Genomic DNA, 9,649 nt, shown 5'->3' with positions numbered 1-9,649 from the left:
AGTCGGTAGGAAGCTTGTGGAGCTGGACTGCCTGGGTTTGAATCTGGCTTCTGCCAATGAGGGCTGTGGGCCTTAGGCCAGTTGCCCAACTTCTTCCTGCCTCAATATCGTCTTTCATTGTGGATTAATTCATTCTGCAAATATTTACTGAGCACCTACTCTGTGCTAAGTACTGTCTGGACACTGTGGGTTGCAGCAGTCAGCCAGACAGACACAAATCCCTGCTCTGGTGGGCCAGGCTGACAGTAGAGATGAAGAAGAAAGTATATGGTGTGTCGGATGGTGGCAAGTGCTGTGTGTGTGCATGTGGGGAGAGAATTGCAGGTGTAGATTGAGAGGCCTCCCAGAGAAGATGACATTAGGGTAAGGAATGGAAGGAGGTGAGCAGTAAGCTGTGCGGTGCTTTGGGGAGAAGAGCCTCTCTGGCAGCGGGAAGAGCATGTGCAAAGGTCCTGGGGCAGGGATTTACTTGGCATGTTCATGGAACAGTAAGGAGGCTCTTGTGGCTTTTGCAGAGTTAGTGAGGGGGAGAGACGGAGGAGGTGAGGGCAGGGAGATGGGGGCAGGTGAGCAGGGTCTTGTGGGCCTTGGGGATAGGGGGCTTGGGCTGTGTCTTGGGGTGTGTCTGAGCCACAGCTGAGTTGGGTGGCTCAGACACACCCCAAGTTAGTGAGTTTGCTGTTGTGAAAGAATCTCTCCAAAGCTATTTAAAGCCCCCTGCCGGGTGTTTGAAAGCTCTGCTGGGGTTACTGCTTTCTGGCTGGGAGTGCCCTTTCCCGTAACAGATGTTATCCAGACGTCAGCTGGGGTCACTCAGGCCTCCGAGTTTTGGTGCCTGCTTCTTTCTCATGACCTGTGGGAAGCCCAGCACCCTCCTCAAGATGCCTGCAAATCCCAGGCTCTGCATTTCTTGGCCTGAGTTCCTGCCCACTGAACTCTCATTCTCATCCACTTTCCTGGAGCCGACGCTTTGGGGAACCAGCTCTGTTCCTGTGTGCGATCTTGGCACATGTACCTGGTCGCCCACAGGTCCCCCACAAGATCTGGGTGCTTTCCCTAATATCCTGCCATTCTGATGGTTTTAACATGGTTTGAGCTTCCATAAGACATTGCTTGACAAAAATTCTACCGCCCAAACAAAAAGTTCTTGCAGAACCCGGAAGAGTTTATGACTGGCTTAGAGTTAACTGGGCTGTCGTTCGAAGAGGACTCTCACTCAAGACGCCCAAGGCCAACGGCTGTGAGCAGCTGTCAGTGCTTTTGATGTCCAGTGGCTTGAAGGCGAGGAGGCAGGTAGGAGGAGCAGAGTTCGCTGCAAAATGTCAAGGCCAAGAGATGGGAGCTGACATGGAACTGAGAGCGAGGCCAGCAGAGCAAAAAGACAGCAACCTATTCTGGGGAGATAGCAAGAGACCAGAAACAGCTGCAATGAGCCAGACTCCTGGAAAATTAGTCCAGGGCTGCTTCAGACAGAACCTGCTGTCGATTCTTTTGGCAGTTCCTGTAGTAATCACTAACTGCTTTCTCAGGGTGTGGGTATTCAGGGCTCAGAGGTCAAAGCTGCAGCAATGGAACCGTGCAATAGGCAGGGGTGAGAGGAACCTCCCTGGGCAGGTCAGGACATGGAGACAAGCCCAGAACTTGTTTAGTTCCAAGACAAGAGTGCAGGGTGTGTTAGGAAGATGCATTGCACTCAAGCCTGGAATCAAGACCAGTTCAGCCCTGCCGTGATATGGACTGAATTGTACCCAAGACTGTTTTCTGTAAGGTGCGCTTGGTTTCTGCACAATTATTATTGTAGCATTTGGTGTCCACTTGACTAGAAACTTGACCCTTGAAATGGACCTTCAGAGTATATTGTCTGGTATTTCTTAATATTTCCTGGATCACAAACTCATTGGGAATTCTAACCCAGCCTAAAGACCACCTCCGACCCACTGCCTGCCCCTCTCATCCTAGGTATATTTACCCCAAAGATTTTTTTTGTGGTTGCCTAACCCAGGTTTAAAATTTCTGATCTTAGTTCGCTTCTCTCATTTTACACAAGAGGGAACAATCACAAGAACATAGCACCTTGCTCAGGGTTACACGGATAATCCATGACAGAGCTGGGTGTCGGCCCCATGTAGCAATTAACTGTAGAGTCAGAACTGGATGCAAACCCTATCTCCATTCCTTACCAGCGAGAGATGTAATCTTTCTCTGCCTCAGTTTTCTCATCTGCAAAATTGAGATAATAGTTGACTCCTTAGCTTGCACGTCTAACTTAGGTGGAAGTTTGAAACGAAGAAATCCTGCCATCTAGTGGCTCTGTGGTGAATAAAGCAGAATTTGTGGCACTGAAACATATATGCTGGCCACACCAATGTCTTTGTGTGGTTATTGTCAGGGATTAGTGGCTGCTTTTTTATAAGCGTACATTTCTTCTTCCAAAAAGAGCATGTATGAATACTGTATCAGTTAACCTTTGCTGGGTAACAAATTACACTAAAATATTAGTGGCTTAAAACAATGCTCATTTATTTATTTTTATTTTTATAATTTTTTAAAAACATCTACAGCACCTGGTCTTCCTGGATGGTCTCCTATCCAAGTTCTAACCAGGCCTGACCCTGCTTAGCTTCCGAGATCAGACGAGATTGGGCATGTTCAGGGTGGCATGGCCGTAGACCAGTGGTCATTTATTGATACTTGATTTTGTGGGTTGGCCATTGGGCTGAGTTCAGCTGGGGAGTTCTGCGGATCTTGCTTGGGGTCACTCAAAAGACTGCAGTTAGCTGGTGAGTTGGCTGGCACTGGATGATCTCGGAGAGTTTCACTCATGTGTTGGGTAGTCGCAGGATGTCACCTGAGGTGCCTTGATCTCCTTTGTGTGGCCTCTCCAGCAGGCTAGCTTGAGCTCATTTCCATGGTGGTTACAGAGTTGCCAGAAGAAGCATAGAGGGCAAGCCCCAATGTACAAACCCTTCTCCAGCTTCCACCTGTGCCGTATTTGCTAATGGTTCATTAGCCAAAACAAGTCACATGGTAAAACCAGGAGGAAGAGAAATAGAGTCCATGTGTTGATGGGGAGCTGCCAAATATTGTGGCTATTTTTTTTCCCTCTCAGTCTCCCACACACGTTTGTTGGTGAGCGGCTGGGCAATGAGTTGTCAGTTTAAAATTTAAAGGGTTTCGACCCTAAGAGGTGTTTTGCTTCTCAAAAGAAGAGAACTTATAATCAGAAACTAACCTCCAGTTGTGGAAAGTGACTTCCTCTACATGGATATTTGCATTTCTTTGTTGTGGGGTTCTCTTCCTCACCTATCTGCCCCCCATCATTTCTTTCCCCATTCCCTACCTCTTCACCTTTCACCTGCCTCATGGGTTAGACAGACTACCGTGGGCTAGCCTGGGAACTATATAGTCTTTCCCTGCACTATTCTCAGTGAATCATGCTGTCCAGGAATGGATGGGATGGTCACAGTCACCCTCTAGTCCTCTGCCATGGTGATTTAGAGAATGTCTCTGTTCCTTGGCTTAAGAAAGGGCCCACCGTAAGGTGGGCTCACATCTGTCTTGCCCACCACTTGCCTTAGAACAGCACCCGGCACATGGCTGACAATAAATATTTGTCCAGTGAATGAATGTCCATGGGCAGGGCTCAAGCCCCATCTGAGGGTTTACAGCTCTGAGAGTGCTCACTCATGTGCCATCCCAATGGCTCCTTCCTGTTGCCTGCTCTTCCGTAACTCTGAGCATGACCCCTTAGTAACATTTATTTTGACTACTTTCCAGCAGAGAGAAATCAAGGGTCTCAAGCTATCAAAGTCAGTCTGCTGCGATGTCAAGGTAATTTGTTCTGTGTTCACCTGTGTGGTCTCCATGTGCATGTGGCAGCCAGAATAATGCCTGCCTCCCCCAAAGTCATGCACATCCTGATCCCCAGAACATTTAATATGTTTTTTTTTTTTTCCACATAGTCATCACAAAAGGGATTCTGCAGATGTAATGAAGGTTACTGATTTTGAGATGAGAGATGATCCTGGCTTATCTGGGTGGGCCCATCTAATCACGTGGCCCTGAAAATCAGAGAACCCTTCCTAGCCGGGTCAGAAATGAGATGGAAGAAGAGGGGGGTAGATTTGAAGAGTGAGGGGACTTGATCTGCTGCTGGAGGCTTTGAAGAAGGGGAAAGGGTTGTGAGCCGAAAAACGTGAGCACCTTGAGAAGCTCAGAATGGTCCTCAGCTGACAGCCTGCAAGGAACCGGAGACCTCAGTCCTACAACTGCAAGGGAGTGAAATCTGCCAATACCCCGAGTGAGAAGGGGAACGCATCCTCCCCAGGTACCTGCAGAAAGGAAACTGGGCTGCAGATGCCTTTTTAGCCTGGTGAGTCCTGTATGCACTTCTGACCTCCAGAACTGTAAAATAATACAATTGTTGTTTAAACTAAGTCACAGGGAACTAACACAGCGTGGAAATGACTCTCTCCCTTTTCCCAACAGAATGGTTTCAGGCCCACCTGTTGGAGCCAGTGTGTCCCTCTTTGAGTGGCTGAGGGTCCATTCTGGGTGGCCGGCTGTCCAGCAGTGGATGGCGAGTGACCACCATGAACAATTGAGTGTTTGCTTGTGAACACTGTTCTCTCTTCCCCCGACCTGTTACCTGGATGTGTGGAGATTGGGTGGGGCCTGCCCTGCATCCTACTATAGGAAATCTCGTCAACCAGAACCAGGTAGGTCATATGGCATCCTGAGGGCTGGAGCCCGATGCTCCCCTGTCTGCCCAGTGCTTGGGGGATGCTGTGCTGGGGGAGATGCTGTGCCCAGGAGGAGAGGAACCCCAGGACTGACTCTCCTGACCCCCACTGGTGGAGGCCTTCCCAGTCTCAGTGCCTCAGCTACTTCAGGTATGTGGAGGTCAGGGGGCCTGGTGGATACTGTCCCTCACTGTCCCTCTCGCTTCCCATGGAGCTTCCCCCTCACACTCTCAGCCCATCCATCCAAGCTGGTCCAGTTAGGTCAGGCAGGCATCTCAGAGGTGGGGGCTCAGAATGCAGCCGGGTAGATGAGAGATGGATCCTGACCCCAGCAGGTGCTGAGACAGAGGGAAGGGATCTGCTTTGGAACTGAAGAGGGCCTCCTCCCAGCAATGTCCCTGCGGAGTCCTCAAAAGAATGTAGGGTTCATGGGAGCTGCAGGGTCCCCCAGCTGGGACTTGGCTGATCTGATGACCTTAGACTCAGAGATGGATGGACATCCTCAACTCAGATGGATGATCCACTCCTGAACCAGGTGAGCTGGTGAAGGTGGGACTTGTGCCAGGCCAGGAGTGGGGTCTGGGGCCCTGGCTCTGGTAGGGGAAGGGATAGGGGCCGGGCCAGGCCAGGGCTGCAGTGGTTGACCAGGTTCGCCCCTGTGTGCATGCCATGTCTGCAGGTAGACACATGGGTGTGCAGACACACAGGTACATGCTTGCCTGTATACATACATATCCAGGTAAATGGACACCCTAATGAGCAGTACATTTCTTCTCCAACATCTATTAGCCCAGCCTCAATCAGAAAACAAAACCCAACTCCCCACCAGCCAAACGCACCCTCAGTCTCCAACCTCCCACCTGAAAATGGGCAACACAGACCAGCACCTGGCTCTCAGTACATATTTATTACCCCAGCTCCCTGTCCATTTGTCACCTTGACACCCAGTGAGCTTGGTTCCCAACATCCGTTTGTCAACAGCTGTACTTCCGCTAAATGATATGCAACACCTGAAATCTCTACCAGGTTAATGCCTGGTACTCTCACGCTTGAGTCCCTTTGTCACCCAGTACCCAAACAAGCTACTACTTGATTGTTTGACACCCCCCAAAAGTTTGCCACTTCCAAGCCCTATGCTTGTTCACACCTTGGCTGTGGTCAGGTTCTGGGAATGTAAACTGTGGCCTGATTCTACCCACTCCTTCCCTCCATGGGTGAGAGACCATCTGGGTCTCCTGACTATCGAGCAGTACAACTTGACCAGCAAGGCCTAAAGGCCCACGGGGCACAGACAGGGAGCTGAGAACACTTGTGCCTGAGCTTCTGCCTGCCTGTGGCTGGAGACCCCCATGCCCCAGCTTTCCCTTCTCTGCCTCCCCCACCACCCCAGAGCCTTGAGTCTGGCTGAGGCTGGCTCATCTCCTCCCCCCAAGTTGGGCAGTGCTTAGGTGGATGTCCCCTCTATCAGTCAGTGTCTCCAGAGAAACAGAACTAATAGGACATAGGGATATATGAGAGATTTATTTTAAGCAATTGGCTCATGTAGTTGTGGGGGCTGGCAAGTCTGAAGTGTGCAGGGTTGGATGGGAAGTCGGGTGGGAGCCGATGCTGCAGTCTTGAGGCAGAGTTCTTTCTTCTCCGGAAAACCTCAGTTTTTGCTTTTCGGTCCTTCAACTGATTGGATGAGGCTCATCCGCATTATTCAGGATAATCTGCTTTACTTAAAGGTAACTGACTGAAAATGTGAACCACATCTACAAAATACCTTCACAGCAACACTTAGATTAGTGTTTGATTGAATAATGGGTATGACCAATTTACACGCCCACTGGCAGTGCATGGAAGTTCTCATTGCTGCACATCCTTGTCAAACCTTGGTGTTGCCAGTTTGTGCTTTTAGCCATTCGAAAGATGCCTGCTGAAAAAAAAAAAAAAGATGCCTACTGAGAGCTCACTGTAGTTTTAACTCGAATTACTCTAACGTTTAAATGAATTTGTATATCATTGCATATGTTTATTGGCAACACAGATATTTTTTTCTGTGAAGTGACTATCGCCCACTTTTGCTCATTTTTAAATAAATATTTCAAATTTGGGGGAGAAAAAGAATAATGGTATACAGTAGCCTAGCCAGGCCGACACATAAAACTAACCCTCACATCCCCCTCTGTCCTCTCTGGCTGGGGGTGGAGGGATGTGGGTGGAGGAAGACCAGGAGCTATGGGTCCACTCAGACTCACACTTGCTGTGTAGCTTAGTCCTGCCCTGTCTTGGGGTGTCTTGGGGCCCCTATGGAGTTGGGGGGTGTTGCTTACACTGAAGAATCTCCTTTCTCTGGCCAGTCCTGAAAAGTACTCTGGGAGTCCCTAGGCGGTCAGTCCTGAATGGTTAAAATAAACTCAACTTCTCTCCTGTGTGAGCTGCCTCATCCATCCCCGGGGGCAGTGGGGTGAGGGTGGGAGCCAGGAGCAGGTGGGGCGCTGGTGGCGACGATGAGAAAAAGGGCTGAAAGTGACCCCTGGAAAAGGTGAGGCTCTGGAATCAACCTTCTCCACTCTGGAATCAATGTGATGTGGAGCGTTCGGGCTGGGGCTGAGTGGAGAAACTGAGGCAAGGTGGGTAATTCTCCACGACTCCAGCACAGAACCCAACAGGCCAGGTGAAGTGGAGCTAGGTCCTGCATTTCTTTTCTGACTGCATTCTCAGCTGCATTGGCTCCAGCCCCAGCTCCCAACCACTACCTCATCTTTTGGCCACAGCGATTGGCTCAGGAGAGGGCATGTACCTCACTCAGAGACAATGAGAGATTTTTTCACTTTGGGGCAACTGGAAGAGACCTCCCTTTCAATCTGGCCCTAGATGCTGTAGTTTGAGGATGGGAGAAAGGGCAATGGTCATTTTGTGGACCTTAGGGTTGGGATTGTGGCTTTAACTGCTGTATGGAGCAGAATATGAAGCATAAGTAGGCTGTAATGGCAGAGGGAAGAGACCAGAGCCTTGGTGATAGCATGTGAGCATCTGGATCAAACATTATGTGAAGCTGTCTGGTAAACCCATATTTATTGTGGTCATGAAGATAATGATATATGACACTATGTAGCCCTAATCACCTGCCAGACTCCTATCCTAACTGCTTGACATGTATTAACCTATTTAATTCTCCCCAAAACTCTTTAAGGTAGGTGCTATTCTTATCCTCATTGCACAGATGAGGAAAACTGAGGGAAAAGAGGAAAAGCAATCTGCCCAAGGCCACACAGCTAGGGTGGACAGAGCCAGGATGCCTGCACCCCTCATCCTGGGTGAGAACCCACCTCCTGCTTCTGTCATTTACATGCAAAGGGAACTGATTGATTCCAGGTGATGCCAGAGGCTGCACGACAGGAGAGAGGGAATTAGAGTCACTCCTCCCTTGCTGAGAACCTTCAGTGGCTCCCTGAGGCTCTGCCTGATGCAGCCCCTGCTGTCATCTCCCACCTCCTTTCCCACGGCTGTCCCCTCAACTCCTCACTCAGCTCCAACTTCACAGGCCTCCTCTCCATTCCTACAACTTGCCTAACTTATTCTGGCCTCAGGGCCTTCGCTCTTGCCATTCCCTCTGCCTAAAATGCCCTTCCACTGCACCTCCTGGCTAACCTCACCATATCCCCAGGGAAGTCAGGGAAGTGGCCCCTGACCACCCTCCTTCCAACCCCAGTCCAGGCCAGTAGAGCCCAGATGTTAAGAACACACACTGCAGGCAGTCGGCCCGGGTTCAAATGCAATTCCATCACTTCCTTGCTGCGTATCCTTGATCTATTACTTTGATCCCTCTGCACATCAGTTTTCTTATCTGTAGAATGAGGTAATGGTGGTACCTGCCTCACAGGTTTGGGTAAAAAAAAAGGAGGTTGTTATGTGTAAAGTGATTAGAACAGTGCTGGACAGTCAGAAGTCACATGGGCAGCAAATAATAATAATGATGACAATAATAATTGCTATTATTCTGTACTTTCCTGCGACCACTTGGAGATTTTGTGTTTATTAAAACAGTGAAGCATTGTATATCATGAGATACAATAATTTTCACTGGCAAGTGTAAATATTAGTTCATACATGGTCTTTAGTGCTGAATTTGAATATCTTTAATGTGGAAACATTATTTTTATTTATTTTATTTTTTCAGCTATATTGAACTATAATTGACAAATAAATTTGTAAGATATTTAAAGTGCATAAGAAATTTGATCGGGTTAAGATGGTAGAATAGGTAAATACTGTGCTAGCTTCCTCTCATGACCACGCCAAAATTACAACTAAATTACTGAACAACCATCATTGGGAGTTGCCTGAAGTCTAGCTGAACAAACTTCCTGCAGTTGGGGACATACAGAGGAGGTCAGCTTGAGACTGGTAGGAAGAGTGGAGACATGGACAGTCTGGACTCACACCTTCCTGTTGTGGGTGGGAATCAGAAGGGTTATCTTGGCTGTGGGGTTCCCCCAGGAGGAATGAGGGGTCCCAGCCCTACACCAGGCTCCCTAACCTAGGGTTCCAGTGCCAGGAAAAGAAATCTCCACAATCTCTGGCTGTGAAAACCAGTGGAGTGAGATGGAGGGCGACTGAAGTTGCAGATGTTCATCTTAAGGGGCCCATGAGCAGACTTACTTGCTGACGGACTCACTTGCTTTGAGATCCAGTGCTGGGGCAGCTGCTTAAAAATCACCATGGACATATGAGGAGGAACTGAATTGTCTGGCTTCAGGGCAAGGGCTGGAGGGGCAGCTTTCTCCCAGACAGAAGTGCTAACAGAGGGCATTGTTTCTTTGTCGAGTCTTCCCCTGTCCTGGCATGCAGACCCAGGTGGCCCCCATAGCTGAGTCTCCATCACCCTGACTGACAGTGGTCACCTTGCCCATGTGATTCCC

General features: G+C 49.2%; 1 long non-coding RNA gene and 1 pseudogene across 1 annotated transcript; one reads left to right on the top strand and one right to left on the bottom strand.

Moving 5' to 3' along the window:
- Nucleotides 1-2,552: 2,552 nt before the first annotated feature.
- On the bottom strand, nt 2,553-2,671 carry LOC112484167 (annotated as a pseudogene).
- Nucleotides 2,672-3,780: 1,109 nt separating this feature from the next.
- LOC112484161 lies at nt 3,781-6,714 on the top strand. The gene is made up of 3 exons (XR_003047905.1): nt 3,781-3,831; nt 3,963-4,372; nt 4,489-6,714. It is a non-coding gene; the product is annotated as an uncharacterized LOC112484161 (long non-coding RNA).
- Nucleotides 6,715-9,649: the final 2,935 nt, after the last annotated feature.

Source organism: Pteropus alecto, unplaced genomic scaffold (assembly GCF_000325575.1).
Source record: "Pteropus alecto unplaced genomic scaffold, ASM32557v1 scaffold37, whole genome shotgun sequence".
Classification (NCBI taxonomy): Eukaryota; Metazoa; Chordata; class Mammalia; order Chiroptera; family Pteropodidae; genus Pteropus; species Pteropus alecto.
Note: the sequence above shows the minus strand (reverse complement) of the source record. Positions and strands in the feature narration are given on the sequence as shown.